At 34.6% G+C, this 16418-nt stretch overlaps 1 pseudogene; it reads right to left on the bottom strand.

The window, feature by feature from the left end:
- Window positions 1-11832: 11832 nt before the first annotated feature.
- On the bottom strand, window positions 11833-12755 carry LOC119043666 (GTP-binding nuclear protein Ran-like; annotated as a pseudogene).
- Window positions 12756-16418: the final 3663 nt, after the last annotated feature.

Genomic DNA, 16418 nt, shown 5'->3' with positions numbered 1-16418 from the left:
GTCAAACTTAACAACATGAAAATATAAACAAAACTAATCATAGATGATACTTTAGGATAAAATTTTTAAGGCTTAAAGACATTAGTACACAATTTAAAGAAAAGGAATACAGTAAAGGGGAGAAAAAGACAATAGACAAATACTAGAATAATATTAATGGCCATAAATAAATAAAGAATTTTTAGCCTCAAGATAATTAAATGGAAAAAAGTATTCTCTTTTGTTCTTCACACTGGTAATAGTCATAAGTAGTAGTAATAACATCTCGTATGACATCTATAAATCAGAACTTTTTAATACACTATTGGTTGATAGGTAAAAAAATGAGGACTGGGCAAAATATTTTCATGGATTCATTAAAAAAATTCATTGAGCACCTTCAAGATGCCAATGACTGTTCTAGTCAGTGGGGTCAGCACAGTGAGCACAGACAAAAAACTCTGACCTCACATAATTTTATTCTGTCAAAGTTAATGTGCAAACCATTTGACCCAGTAATTACATTTAGAGAAATTTATTTTCAAAAATGTTTGTACAAAGTGCAGGGAAGTTTGTGTAAAAATGATATTCATTATAGCACTGTTAGTCATGTGAAAAATTGGAAACAAGCTAAAACTTCATAATAATGGTACTGGTTAAATAGATTTGGTATTCATTGTGTAAAACTTTCCTGTAGCTATTTAAAATAATGTGATAGGTTTAAGTCTAAGTGTTGAGGCATAAAGTATGCTTGTTTATGCATATATACACATTTGCATAGGAGAAATTCTGGAATTATAGACATAAAAATGGTTTCATCTGGAGGTGAAAATATAACAGCCTGCCCTTTCTTAGTGCATTTTAAAGTGCCATGAATGCGTTTTCTAAAGGGTATTTTTGGTTGTATAATCATAATTTTAAAAGGAAGTATTGAAAAAGTGTACAGCCTTATTAGTTATTGAGGAAATCCAAATTAAAATAACATGAAAGACCATTGTTTTCTTTCAAATTAGTTTAAAAAACGGTATTAGCATAGGTGTGGAGAAATTGACACTCTAGTGTATGGATGTTTGTATACACCATTTTTTCCAGAAAGCAGGCAATACTTAGGCAGAGTCAGCTGTCAGGCTAGCTTGTGGTTTTAGGCAATACTGCCCCCTAGTGGTCACCATTCTCTGGTCATACAATGCAACTTCCAGGGAACTAGGAAAAGACTAGGAAGTAGCTCATAGATGCTCATCTAGGAGTCTAGGTATAAGAGTCTATTTATGGGCCGGCCTAATGGTGCAATAAGACATCGGTCTGTCTACATTCAGTCCTGCCTTTGTTGTCAGAGAAAAAGACCAGGGATATGAAAGGAGAGAAATATCTTCAGGGACCCAACACTGTGAAAGAGCAGGTCCTGAGAAGGGGGAAGCTTCCTTGTTAGCTAAATGAGAAAAAGAACCAGTATTCAGAGGCCAAGCAGAGAGCAATACTTGGCTTGGTGCGGGTAGCTGAGGGACTGTGGAAGAGTGGGAGGCCTGTAAGATTAGAGGACCACCATCAGGGAGATTACAGAACTGCCCATATCTTCCCCTGCTCTTCTAGCCCAGCGATGACAGGAGAGGAAGGTGAAAAAAAAAACCCCACAAAACTCCTTCATAATTTGTGTTATCACACTACATTAGACACATTGGCATTACCAGTAGGAGGCCAGAGAAAAAATCTACTTATCAAAGACCAAAAAGTATATCTGTTCACCTAAAAGCTCCATTTCCAGGACATGTATTGAGTGTATCTTCTTTTTAAAAAAAAATATTTAATTTATTTATTTTTAGAGAGAGGGGAAGGGAGGGAGAAAGAGAGGGAGAGAAGCATGAATGTGTGGTTGCCTCTCATGTGGTCCCTACTGGGGACCTGGCCCATAACCCAGGTATGTGCCCTGAGTGGGAATCAAAACCGATGCCCTTTTGGTTTGTAGCATGTGCTCAATCCACTGAGCTAAGTGAGCCAGGGCTCATAATAGTTCTTTACTGGCTTAATTTTTAGAGTCAGTAATTTTAGATAGCCTAATATGTATCTTTTTAGGTTGGTATCCTGTTATTTAATCACGAATATTATGATATATTATGTGATTTTAAAAAATTCAGTCTTTATTTTTTAACTAAGAAGCATGGTATGTGTAGGTTGGACAAGTACCCTCTTCTATAAAATAGAACTAATGCTACTGTCTATCCCATTGGCTATTTGAGTTTTAAATGAAATTGATTTATGGAAAAGGCCTGGCTCCTAGTAAATACTAGGAGTAAATAATGCAATTACTACTTACCATATTTAATGCAGCAAGAAACAATAATAGACATGATATTCTATATTCTACATGATATTCTGATATCATGTCTGTTATATTATTGTCTCTTCATTTGCTTTCAGTGTTTAGCTCTGGTCATGTATGCAAAGAGTTGCAGATAGTTACACACCTAGTGGGCCTCCAAGTAGTAGGGTAGATATTAATGTGTAGGGTAGATATGAATGTGTAGGGTAGATATTAATGTGTAGGGTAGATACGAATGTGTAGGGTAGATATTAATGTGTAGGGTAGATACGAATGTGTAGGGTAGATATTAATGTGTAGGGTAGATACGAATGTGTAGGGTAGATATGAATATGTAGGGTAGATATGAATGAGTAAGTCCACCATTCAGCCATCATTACTTCCCATCTTTCTAAGAAAAATATTTCAAACTTTCAGCAATAAAATAGACGAATCTGTTACCAAATGCATATGTATACAATGTTCTTAAGTTCTGCTTAGGTTTTCATTTGACTTTATTTTAATGGGTAGTTGAAGGAAAGTGCTAACATCGTGGCAAACTATTCTACAGTCTGTTGATTTTTTTTCTTTTATAGGCTTGTCTTTTGATATATCAAACTTTGCTCATTCATCAACTGAGTTAATAAAGTGAAAGCAATTCTGAATGACTCTACACTCCACTCAGATTCACACATTGGTGAACAGGTGAATTAAGGAAGAGATGAGCAAGTACAAAAGGCACAATTAACTACTATAGTAAATGTTTTTCAAATCCACACTAATACCCAGAAAATTCAGAGGAAGGCTTAATTTCAACTGTTAATAATTTTAGATTATTTCAATACGGCAATATTTCTAAATAAGTATCACAGTAAATTCTTATTAATTCCTTTATGGCATCTAACTACAAAGAAATTAGTGGAAAATAAAAAGAGTGTCTAATGACATTATTTTGCTTTGGGTTTTTTTTGGATTAATAAATTGACACTCACAATCTTGGTTTGAAGCATATTTTTGTGTTTGTTTTACAATTCTTCATCAATCAAAGATTTATCACAGTAGTGCAAATGTGCAAAGTTAAATGGATTTTTTAAAATGCAAAACCTATTTCCCTATATAATTACTAGTGCATTAAGTCAGGTAGAAACACATAATTCAATGGAATAAATTACTAATTCTGAATATTTTGTTATGGGAATTAGAATGACCAACTTTCAAGGGTATAAATTATTAAAAGAAATAACTATTAAGTGGCCTTTGCTTTTATTATGTTTATGGTGCCAGGCTATAATAATAAACAATATTTAAAGCATTGAAAATAGCAAGCTGAATTTAAATTTGTTTATACTAAGAATTTAGGACTTTTACCTCTCATTATTTCTGGTCTAGCAATAAAATCAAGAAGTACAGGGAAATCTAGTCCTGACTTGTGAACTTCAAGGTTGCTGGATGATGTAAGCAGGATTAGCTCCTATTTCAAAGCCATGTATTAAAACTTGTTTACTGATTTATTAATTCTCATTTAGTCTGCCAACTAAAGCTAATGTAATTACTGCTCTAGAAATTTCACTTGGTCTAATTTATTTCAGATTTTGATTTATAAAATTATACTGGGAATTTAAGAAAATAGAAACTAACTAATTACTCTCAAACATACAGGTTTGCTGTTTTGGGGAGGAACAAACCTTTCTCAGGTTTCTTCTGGCTTGTCTAATAACCAAATAGACATGACATAGAGTAGCAAGAGAAAATAGTCAAATTTAATACATGTATTTGCATGTGAATCTTGCATGCATGAGAGTGTCAGAGACCCCACATGCACAGAAAGTTCAGGGGCAGAAAGGGGGATCGAGGTGTGTATAGCCTGAGCTAGGGATGAGGTAATGCACCCTGAGGCCTCAGTAGATCACAACAGGAAGGGCGCATGTTTAGTTACTAGTTTGTCTTGATATATAGATAGGTGAAAAGTCATTTCTGGTTATAACTCCTATCAAGACTCCCAGTTTAAATTCTTCTAGATAATTAAAGCAGTGGGTGGGAGAAAGAGGTTTCTCTTGAGCCTGAAGCAAAAATTTCTTTAGCTCAAAACAATCTGCATATCACAGAGGCATGTCTCTGGGTGAGTGCTTCTGTACCCCACACTGTTACTTACAAAAACATGGCAGGAGAGAGATCCCGGAGGAGCCTCCCAAATGAAAAAAATTAGAATGATTTTTTAAGTTTAAATATACTCAAATATATTGCTTTTTTTTTGCACCAGGGCACCTGTTGCATAGGGAAAAGGATATAAAACCTAGAGCCAATGCAAGATGCAGAATAATCTTACAGGAGAAATTCGCACAAAACTGAGACCCTAGTGTAAGGGTATAAAGGTAAATGGAAAAGAACCCACAATGCCGAAGGGGTGAGCAAGGGCATTTTCCTGTCTCAGTTTTTGTTCTAAAAAGAAGGAAATACAATAATATTAATGTTCATATAAAAAATCTTCAACCAGATTTGAGATCCAAATTCATTATGTTAATGTAAAACATTTAGTTGAACGATATAGTTTAGCATTGTCTAGGGTTGATAATGAATGCTTCTAGGTAATTTCCAAACACAAACATATTTCCTCTCTAGAGAAATACAACTTCAAACAGGACTTTGAAGAATATTTTCATACTAAGTTCACAGAAATATGAGGGCAAAGTTAAAAAATGTCTCTCCCTCTCTCCCCTGCCTCACACACGCACACACACATGCAGATTTAAAAGACCATAGGAGAAGAGCCAGATAAAATAACTGACTTCACAATTGCATTCAACACTCTAGACTTTGTTAGACATGCATTTTAAAATAGTAAGATCACTAAAAAAAAGTGCATAGTGATAATATAATTTCTACTGGGAGGAAAATGGGATGGAGAAAACCGAATCCTAATCTTAAAGAATACAAAAATATTAGTAAAATAAAAAAGAAACAGGAAAAAACATGCAGGTCTATAGAAAGCACATACAAAGATGGTAAGTAAATCCAAAAGGTAGTAATCACAATTAATATAAATGGGATAAACTCTAACGGTATATTTTCCAAACCAACAGGAGAATGTAATGGGGGAAACAAGATTCTAACCCAAAAGAAGGCTAAAAGTTCATTTTAAAAAATCATTCAGCAAAAATAAAGGTAACAGAAGAAAATATATGACTATGACACAAGTAAACCCAAACATAGCCCTAACTGCAGTAAATATAAATGAACTAAATTATAGTTAATTTAGTTCCAAACTAAATTATACTTAACACAAATTTATCAATTTAGAGTAAAAGTCCAAATAGCTCTGCTGTTTATATAAGAAGGCACCTTATTATGAAGACGCACAATTGAAAAGTTGAGAAAAAGATAGCTCCCCCTTCAAAAAACTAAGCTACGTTATTATTAGACAATATTGCTGTTTTAGGCAAAAAGCACTATTATATGAACTAAGGTACTAAATTTACTATAAAAATGGAAGCATTAAAATAATAAATGAATAAGTCTATTACATAGTAGAAGATTGAAAACACATTTCTCCAGGAATTCATAGTTCAGGAAATAAAATAAATATTAAAGACAGCACATTAACACATCAGGTGTAATAAACAGAGAATGATGCTCCCAATAATATCTAAAAATTATGTTAAATATGAAAGATGCAGCACATTAACACACTGGATGTAGTTAACAAAGAAGGATGTTCCCAATAACATCCAGGAATGATGTTGAAGAACCCGTTGGTCACACTTAATGTTGATTATGTCATCATTCCCAACTGATCTGCATTACCTCTACTATATATCTCTTCCATACATGTGAAGATCTGTCTCTATTTGCATTGAGATAATACTAGCATAATTATTATAGTTTTCTAGTAAAAATGATAGTAAGGGTGTGTCTCTACCTTGCTTTTCTTCTTTAAAGCTTTTCATTGGTAAAATTATTCATTTTCTGTATTGATTTTAGAAACATAAAATCAAGTCTCAAGGAATTCTGTCTCGATCTTGTTTGGAATTGCATTGAGACTATAAATTACTTTTTATTGCTATGGAACTTGAATCTCATTTTATATTATATTTTATAATGGAAGATCACTGATACTATATTTTTGCAACACTTATTATTTCTAACAATATGACTTTAGATTGTCTTTGTTTTTTTAATTAAACAATCATGTGCTCAGAAAATATGGCATATGGCCTGTTTTATTTTCTCCATTTATATTTTTGTAACTCTTTAATTTTCTTATCTTTTTGAAATGGTCAAAGTCACCAATATCAAGTTCAATAGAATATTGATAGCAGACATACTTGTTCTCTTTCTGACTTCACTGCTAATGTCTATTATGTTTACAAAAAATTTTTGTAAGCTGTTTTCTTCTAGGATGTAGTAATTCTCTTCTGTTTTCTTATTTTTAAAAACATAAATGTTGAACTGGTCAAATGTATTTTTCTATTGGGTTGACCAAAATATTCACTGGTTTTTAAGTAAAAATAAAAGACACATTTTTCATTTTCACCAGTAACTATTGAACATTGTATTCACCATTTTGTTCCTCTACCTTCTGCCATTTTTCAGGCAACTTTATAATTCCATCCTCCCAAAACTTTTGATCTTTTTGGGTAAAGAGCTGATTCAGGTGCCTTTTGTAGTCTTCCAAGGAATTGAAATGGTTTCCATTAAGAGAACTTTGTAAAGACTGAAGTAAATGGAAATCTGAAGGTGCATTGTGTGGTGAATACAGCAGATGAATCAGAACTTCCCAGCCAAGCTGTAACACAGTTTTTGCCTGGTTGTCGAAGAAGCATGTGGTCTTGTTTTATCCCAATGGAAGATTATGAGTTTTCTGTAGTCTAATTCTGGACTCTTTTCCTCAAATGCTACTTTCAGTTGATCTTGTTGGGACCAGTACTTGTTGGAATTAATCATCTGGTTTACCAGAAGGAGCTCATGATAAAGGACTTCCTTCCAATCCCACCATTTATACATTACCTTTTTTGGATGAAGACTGGCCTTTGGTGTGGTTGGTGGTGGTTCATTCTGCTTGCCATAATCTCTTCCATTCCACATTACTGTAAAGTATCCACATTTCATTGCTTCATAATTTGTTTAGAAAAACAGAACATTTTTGTTACATTTAATTAAGTAGAGTTACATGCAGAAATATGGTCAAAAAGAGGTTGTTTTTTTTTTCTTAATTTGTCTAGAACCCAAATACCAACCTAGTGCAAACGATTTTCAGTGCTTGATTTGGATATTTTGAATATGTTGGCTATCACCCATGTGGTATAATGCTGATTTTTCTCAATTAACATCTTGATTTCGTTGCTATCAACTTCAACTGGTGTACCTGGTCATGGAGCATTGTCCAGCCAGAAATCTCCAGCCTGAAACTTTGCAAACCACTTTTGACACATTGAATCAGTCCCAGCACCTTCTCCACACACTGCACAAATCTTTTTTGCATTGAGTTGCATTTTTGTCTTTCTTGAAATAATAAAGAATAATATGCTGAAAACGTTTACCTTCATCTTTAATATTAAAGTGGGTACACAAAAACTCACCAGTTTTGGTAACTTTTTTCAATGCATGCTGATATGACAGCTGTCAAAATACAATCTAAAAAATTGTTTTGGATGAAGTTAAAGACAATTAAGCAATACTCTAACCATCTTATGGGAAAAAAAGACAAATTTTTTTGCCAAGCTCGGTATCTATTGAGGTTGTTACATGGGTTTATTGTTGATTTGAGACAATGTTATCTTATATTAATATTCAATTATCCTTATGGTACAATCAAACTAAACATGTGTATATGTGTGTGAGCATTTACGGTACTACTGACTATGACTACCTGATATTAAAAATTTGGAGATATACTCATAAAAGATATTGATTTTTAATTTTATTTTTCCTCTTTCCTTACTGTGCTTATACTCTCTTATCATTAAGTATATATTAGGCACATACAATTAGTTGGAGAATGTTCTATTTTGGGAATACTTTGATATCATTTTTTCCATATTTTATGAAAACTACCACTTTGGATGAAAAATAAGTAAATAACTATGTGTGTGGACATATTATTGCATATACATATATTTATAATAAGTAAATAAATATGTCTGTACATGTTATATATATATTTGCAAAATCAAGTTCTATACTTTTTATTGGTTTATTCAGTTTTTCTACTTATTATTGAATTATTATGGCAAAAACAATGAGTTCACCTGTTCTCAGATAAGAATTCTAATTCTATTTTAAAGGAAGAATAGCAGAATTAGTTTGAGGGAAATTAATTGGCTGCCTCATTTTCTATATGTAATAGATAATCTAAATGCCATAGTTCTATCAAAACCTTTTATAGTTTCTCTTATATGTTTTATGCTTGTTCAATATCTGATAGAGGTTTGTTAAAAATTGTCACCATGTTTGTGGATTTTTAAATTTCTACTTATAATTCAAGCAGATTTTGAATTTCACATTTTGGGCTTATATGTTAAGTACACACAATATATGGGTCTTTTTCTTTTTGGAAGATTATTCATTTTATAATTATATGGCAACCTTTATTCCTGTTAAATTTTTTTTGCTTAAAGGTCTATTTCCCTGATGTCAAAATTAATATTACTTCATAAGACTTGTGACTTTTTAACCCCTTTATTTTGAAACTTTTTATGCGGGTATGTTGGAAATATGATTCTTATAAGTGAAATGTAGTGCTCTCTCTCTCTCTCTCTATATATATATATATACATACACACACATATATATATTCAGCTATATTTTATATAGAGAGACATATATTCTATATTATATACAAGGTCTGTCCAGAAAGTATTCAGCCATGTAATATAAAAAATAGAGACATTTATTGAAGAAGATATAAAAAACATTGTACATAGGACAATGACACCTCGGTCCCCTTCAGAGTAGGCACCTTGGGACCTCACACAGTTCTTTTAATTGACATCAGCTGCTCCTTTGTATTTTCCTGAATCTCATCAATGGTCTGAAATTTCAAAGGTGATTTTAGTTTTGGGAAAAGCCAGAAGTTGCAAAATGCCAAATCTGGTCTGTTGAAGGGGCTGAGTCACCTGGGTGATTTGATGCTTCCCCCAAAAACTCACCGCAAGATGTGATGCATGGATGGGCATGTTGTCACGATGAAGCTGCCAATCACCAGTTGCCCATAGCTGTGGCCTTCTGAATCATTTGAATAGTTTCAGTGGAGGAATTTTCAAGCTTAACACGAAATATGATGCAAATTTTTGCTCTACTCACTGAGTCATTTTCAATATGACAGTCACACGGTACACATGCTTACTCAACAATATATACTGCCCCCATGACCAGTACAGTGAAGTTGTCATAGTCACACACAGACACACACACACACACACACACACACACACACACACACACACATTCTGGTCCCCTCTCCTTAGCTGCCAGGTTACATGGATGTCACAAAAAAAATTCTCATTAAATTAACAACAGATAGACTGCTTTCAGACAAATGTTTCCTATATGTGTGTGTGTGTGTATTTAAATTTTTCCTGTATGAATCTGGCAGTTAAATTTTTCATTTTGTTTAATCCTAAATTAGCATAAATAACTACAACTTTTAATTCAAGTGTATAATTTTTTAGTATTTCTGTTTCCCAACCATATAACAATGAAGAACAGTATGATTTGCTTAGTGAACAATGCCTGAAATATCCTCATTTTGTTATTTTAACTAAGAATTTTAATTTCCCTCTACAAAGCTATTATTTTAAGATGTAGTTAATTAAATTTACTAGACTATTTTTATTAATTTCAGCAGTCATCTTTTCCCCCCGATTTTTCCTACCTTAACTGCTTGCTCACTTTTCTTTTGATAAAATATAGGGTTTTGTTTTTTTTTCAGAGAATGGCCAGTGGGTAAATGATCTTAGGTATTGTGTGTTTGAAATCATCTTTATTTTGCTTACATTCTTGAATAATAAATATACATTTTATGTCGACAATTTTCTTTTTTTCTTCCATCACTGGATGTGATTTTGCAGTACATTGTCACAGATAAAAAGTACACCTTCTATCTGACTATCGTTTGTAATTCGTCTTTTTTGCTCTGGTAGCTTTCAAACGTGTCACTTCTGTGCCAGATGCTGTAGAGCATCAGTAGCCTGTGTGTACGTACGGATGTCCCTAGTAAGTCAGAGTGTATTTCACATCTGAGGGCTCATGCTTTTCTTCAGTTCTGGAAAAGTTCAAGCGGTTATCTCTTCAAATGTTACATCTCCCTCTGTCAGCGGCCCCTGTTAGGTGAGTGTTTTAGCCTTTCAGTCTGCCTGTGTATTTCTTCTCTGCTTTGTGGTGCTCGTTTTTCCTCTGAACTGGATTCAGAACCAGTTCTCCCTTCTGCTCACCTTTCTAGCCATTCTGCAGTTGTTTCAATTTCCTTGTTAATCACGTATCCTGCATTTCATTTTAATGGCACTGCTTTTCATTTTTAGTATATTTAAATGAACTTTTCAATATTTTAAATTTATTTCTTAAAGATGTCCAATAAAAAAATTTAAGTATAAAGGGAGCTCTGGCTCCTTTCCCCCTAGAAAATCTTCGGTGTATTTAAAATGTGCCCAAATAAAAAATAAACTCAAATTAATCAAAATGAATTCACATGCTAATTATTGATTTTCTTGGCTACCTTTTAACATTGTATTTCTTTATGTGTTTTAGAACTTCCCTGTCTCTCTCTCTTTCTCTTCTCCCTCCTCATTTCCTTTATCTCTCTCTCCCAATTTGCCACATTCTGCCACACTTCCCTGCTGACCTTCTGATCCCCTGTTTCCCAATCAGGTCACAGAATGAGGATATGTCATTCTAGGCTGGGGATGATATTGCAAATATCAGATCCTTCACAAAACCAGTGAATAGTTTAGTTCAGCCTCCTGTCACAGGTGGTATATCTTTTTGTTTATTTTCTATCCACAAAACATCAGGCTCTCATACTGTTTTATATTTGCCTTCCATTTCTGGTTAATGTAGGTGTTTATTTTGAGTGAATGTGGCTAGGTTATTTTGATATCTTTATACTTTATTTGTATTTATGAAGGATCAGGGGAGTTTATTAAAGGAAATGCCCTTTGCATAATTTTGAGCGGGGTATCTGTTCATTAGTCTCATTGTTCATTCCTCATCTTTTTTAGATATTTGAAGTATAGTTTATTCTGACTCTGAATGAAAGGGAATGGGAATGACAGTAATAAACAAGGTTTCAGCACTGAATATTGTCATGTGACTGCAGTCTTATGTTTGAAATTCAGTAAGAAAACAACTGCATTCCAACAGAACTAAATATGCAGGGTCCAAAGTGCAGGTATTTGTAAGTGTCACATTCACTCCAAAGCCCATTCATCTCCTTCAGCATCCCAAAGATCAAGCGCATGTTCTGCTTAGCTATAAAATAAAGTAGCAAAACGCTGCACGATTGACATCATGAAACAGCTGCATATAAAACTCGACTTCTGCTGCTGGGCTCCCGCTTCCCCTTCTCACAGGTCATCATCCTCATCCATGAGAATGGTGGTCTGAGCAACCTGAAGGTCATGCTCATCTTTCCTGCCAGAGCTGGGCCCGTGGCAGCTTTAGGTGGTTAAAGAGCAGGCCTGGCGAGAAACTCTTAAGTTCGGGTCTCCAGTTAGTTTTCTGGAAAGCTAGAGGAAGGGCTTTGCAAAATTGTAGTTACTTTTGCAGAAATGTCATAGTACTGATGATTCTTCTTTCAGTGAAAAACAATAATTTTTGCCTTAATTTTCTTGTCTTTAATATTCACATTGCTGCCATACAACACAGCGGGGATGTTTTAACACATTCGTTCTAGATCTCTATGCCAGTTAAGCACATGCTCATAAGTAACTCTAGAAGTTACTGGGCTTGAATGAAATAGCCATCTCTCAGTCCACCAGATTTCTCCTGACACACTGTGTCCTAAACATTGAACTTAAAAGAGTCCTCTGTTGGTGGTGGCTACATACTTCTTTTCAAATTCACAAGACGGATGACATTTCACAAATGTCATTTTTTCAGTCCCACCATCATCCACCAACACAAATTTGAACTGAATTTCGGGCTCTTTCTGGGCAGCATCCCAGGGCCCATCTTAATATTCAGTCTTCAACTGTGCTTTCTTGACCTTGACCTATATATTGTCTTCTTGATATTGTGGTAATATTTGAAAATTCTTACAAAATATCCTTTCAGACTTTTCAAAGACCTGTTGAAAGTCTTGCAGTTGGTATTTAAAGCTCCTTTTAAATTTCTCCAGTCTCCAGCTATTAAATTGTAAACCTTTGCCACGCTCCTGGGAGTAGTTCAGTTACCGTTGAAATCACTATGGCACCACTTCTTGGTCCTCTGTACTTTGTTCTGTGCCACATGCTACTCTGGTCTTACATTCTTCTGTTATGATGTGCATCTTCTCCAAAATACAGCATTTAAAAAAATTTAACCACAAAACTATAGAGCCCATTTTAAGGACTCGCTATTCTAGCCACCCTACAACAGGATTCTTGATTTTAGGGAATGCGTCCCTGCTAAGTATGACAAGATTTCATCCCAGTTATTCAAATTTTGGCAGTTGTTGTTGGTGCCTTATCCATATCTCTTAGTAGTCACTCAAAATGCTGAAGTTTGTTCTTTGCAAACACACACGTCTCTCACTCTTGTGGGCATTTCATGGCTGCAGTGGCTGATTGACTCCAAATGCAGTACAAAGCAAAAGTGCTGGATGGCTCATACCTCTAGCAGTGGCCCTCAGAAATATTGGATAAGGTGTGGCGACTATCACACGTTCCCGTCCCTCCTTTGGGGTAACTCTGAAGCATATTCTACACCTTCTCCCACCATCCCTCAGTGACATTCAGTTTCAGACACCCCCAGTGATGATTTACTTGTGTTGTATCTTTTATTTCTTTCCTTTCCTTCTTTTCTCTTCAAACTTTTATAGGCATTTACCTGGGTCATTTCCCAACCCACATTATTCTATATTCTAACCCCTTTTGGGGGGTTTGCTTCTGGGGGATTTCAAACTCAGATATCAACCATCTTGCTTATGTGCTATATTTAACTAGTGTTCATCCATTCCTATTTGATTTCATGACAGATATTGACACTGCATTTGGCTTTCTCTTCTGAATGTTTTAGTTTGCTCTTTATACACATCCCCTCTTTCAATGTGCTGACCTACCCACCTACACCTTAAGTGTAGTCTCCTTATTTTTGCAAAAGGTACAAGATTCTAGCAGTGCCCTTTAGTAAAATTCTTTCTTATCTATGCTTAGGGCCTGACAAAAATCTTTTTTTTCTCAATAATTTTATTTAGTTATTTTTCAAGTACATTTTTTCCTGTTTCTCCCATCCCAGCCACCCCCCCCAGACAAAAATCTTTTGTCAATCAAACTTTAGTCAAGCTCCTCTGAATTCTTTTCCCAAAAGACCTTAAATTTTGGACTATTATGTTCTTCTTTGCATTGCCCAGTTTTAACAAGAATACTGCTAAGTTGGTTCAGCCAGAATCCTCTACTCTCAGTATCTTATTATCCTTGCTATCAGGTCAGGTTCTTCATCTTCTACCATCTCCCAGGTCATATCTGTGGTATCTGAGTGTGGTCATCTTAGCCTGTCTTCACCACAGATCTTGTTAGGTCAGTTTACCTAGAATTCTTCCTTATGTAACCCTTGTATTTCCTTTTAGTAATTTTTTTACTCACTGATCACCCCTCATCTCCCAACTCAGCTCCTTGGCTATAAATGTCATACTTGGAATTGAATCCATTTCTTTACAGAGATTTCTTTTCCTCTATTTGAGTAGTTCTGAATAAAATGTCTTTACAACTTGAAGTACTGTCTAGGTCTTGTATTCTTTGACACACTATTTCTGTTGGTCTTTTTTTTATCTTTCTCTCTCTCTTTTTAAGTACTATAAGATTCTGAGAAAAAAACCAGACTCACAGTACAGTCTTTATAACCCAAGTTTGCAGTTTGGAACAGGGATAGACAAGCATTAACTTTTTCTTTCTACACGGACTCTATGAGTTCATTTTGTGCTAGCAAAGGTGTAACTGCATGATGTGTTTGGGGGATAGAAAACTACATCTGTTTGCTTGACTTCAAAGTGGTGGATGGTGTCGTTGAAACCTAAGTTTATAGAGGTCAGAAGCAGTTGGGTCTTATATTACTCCTTCCTCCTCTACCTCGTTTTGTACAGTGATAAAGTAATTATTTATGTATAAAATGATAAGTGTTTGTAAATGTAATCTGAACAAATAGCTAACTTTTACAATACTACGACTGAGAAAAACTGTTTAGTTTCCTCTTTTTGTGTGTGGTCTCCATTATTTCCATTTTTTTTTAAAGCAGGGAAGTCACATTGTTTTCTTCCTATAGAAACAGGGCTAAAAACTGTCAAAAATCTTGGACAATTTAATTTTTATAATCAGCTAGCTGAATGAATATTATTCAGAAGGAAAGGCACCACTGAGAAAATTCTAGAGCATTTAAACCTAATTTATGTTTAATCTCTCAATAGGCAAATATTGATACTGGGTACTAAAGTCTATAAAATGAAAGAGAATGCTTTTCATGGCTTTTGAACAAAGCCACTACAATCACTTTGTCAGTTATTTCTTTTTATCTATTTGAATTGGCTTATTGTTTTAGGCTTTTTCCCTCACTCAGAGGCAATTTAATCAGAAAAGAAGTTTTTGTTTGTATATTCTGTTGAAGAATCTGAAGCATGTTTCCTTGGAAACTTTGATTGTCTGAAACAGTCATTTACATAAACAATGTTTTCATCAGAGCTAACATTTCCCAAGGAAGGGGAATATTAGTAGTTGGCCACCCATAAAGCATGAATAAAACTAAGATGTGTTTATCCTGAGAATCATTAGGTTTGGCAGAACTTGTTTACCTTCATCAACAACATGAAATAATGACACACACAAACACACACAAACTTACCAAAGTCTGCATGAGGTTACATGTTCTATACATTATATTAAAATATCTGTCCTGCTCAACTTAGGTCGTACAGGTGAAAAGCTAACTCAGATAATTGTCCGAAGTGAAATATCAGGAAAAAATTCAGCATTTTACTCTACATCAAAATAAGTGACTTTATATTTATTTGTTAGTGGGCTTCCAAGACCTTTGCTCTGATGGGTCAGCTGAGAGAAATTGTACTTTTTCTTTTTTTTAAGGTTTTATTTTTTTTAGAAAAGGTGGGGGGAGAGGGAGAAAGAAAAGAAACATCAGTTGGTTTTCCCCAGCCAAGAACTGAACCCTCAACCCAGGCATGTGCCCTGACTGGGAATCAAACTGGCGACCTTTGGCTTTGTGGGATGATGCCCAACCAAGTGAGCCACACTGGTGAGGGCTGTACTTTTTCTTACTGATAGAATCACATATGTAATGTAGCCTGTAATTTCCAATTTTTTTAGAGATTATGTTAGTGACCCACAATTACAGAATCTTTCAAAGCATTTGACTTAAATTACATAGCATATCCATCATCAATGACATCATCAATTTGCATATAATTTATTTACTTATATGATTGCAGTAAAAAATACAACTGGCAGAAACAAGAAATTCAGCCGAATATTGGTAAGCACACAGCTCTGCTGGTGGGAGTGCATTCTCAGAATTTGCTGAACACTACATGGGAGAGACTTTTATCACGCATAGTGTGACTGGGCCTAAAGTTAAACTGACACGAGTGGATTAACAGGAGAAAATCACACATTTAAAAAAATATTTTTACGTGCACATGGGAGTTTCCAAAAGGAAAACAAAGGCTTACCCAAGCTTTTAGGCTCAGAAGCTCATACATCTTTTTAAACAAAGAAAAATAAATTGTGAAGATGTGACAGGAATGAGCCTTGGCTGGAGGCAAAGGGGACAGTGCTGCTGTGACTGGGAAATATATAGAGGAGATTAATGGGAAAAAGGGTTTTTTTCCAGTAGGTTTGCTTATACAGGTTGAATTTGGTGTCTGGTAATAAGAATGCTCTTTTCTTCCTGGTAGAAGAGGGGTCCATTGTCATGGGAAACTTTATGACTTGCTGTAGGCAGAAAAGGG

The sequence above is a fragment of the Artibeus jamaicensis genome, unplaced genomic scaffold (genome assembly GCF_021234435.1).
Source record: "Artibeus jamaicensis isolate MK-2021 breed Jamaican fruit bat unplaced genomic scaffold, CSHL_Jam_final contig_387, whole genome shotgun sequence".
Lineage (NCBI taxonomy): Eukaryota > Metazoa > Chordata > Mammalia > Chiroptera > Phyllostomidae > Artibeus > Artibeus jamaicensis.
The sequence above is the reverse complement of the archived record's forward strand: the minus strand, read 5'-3'. Positions and strand labels throughout refer to the sequence as shown.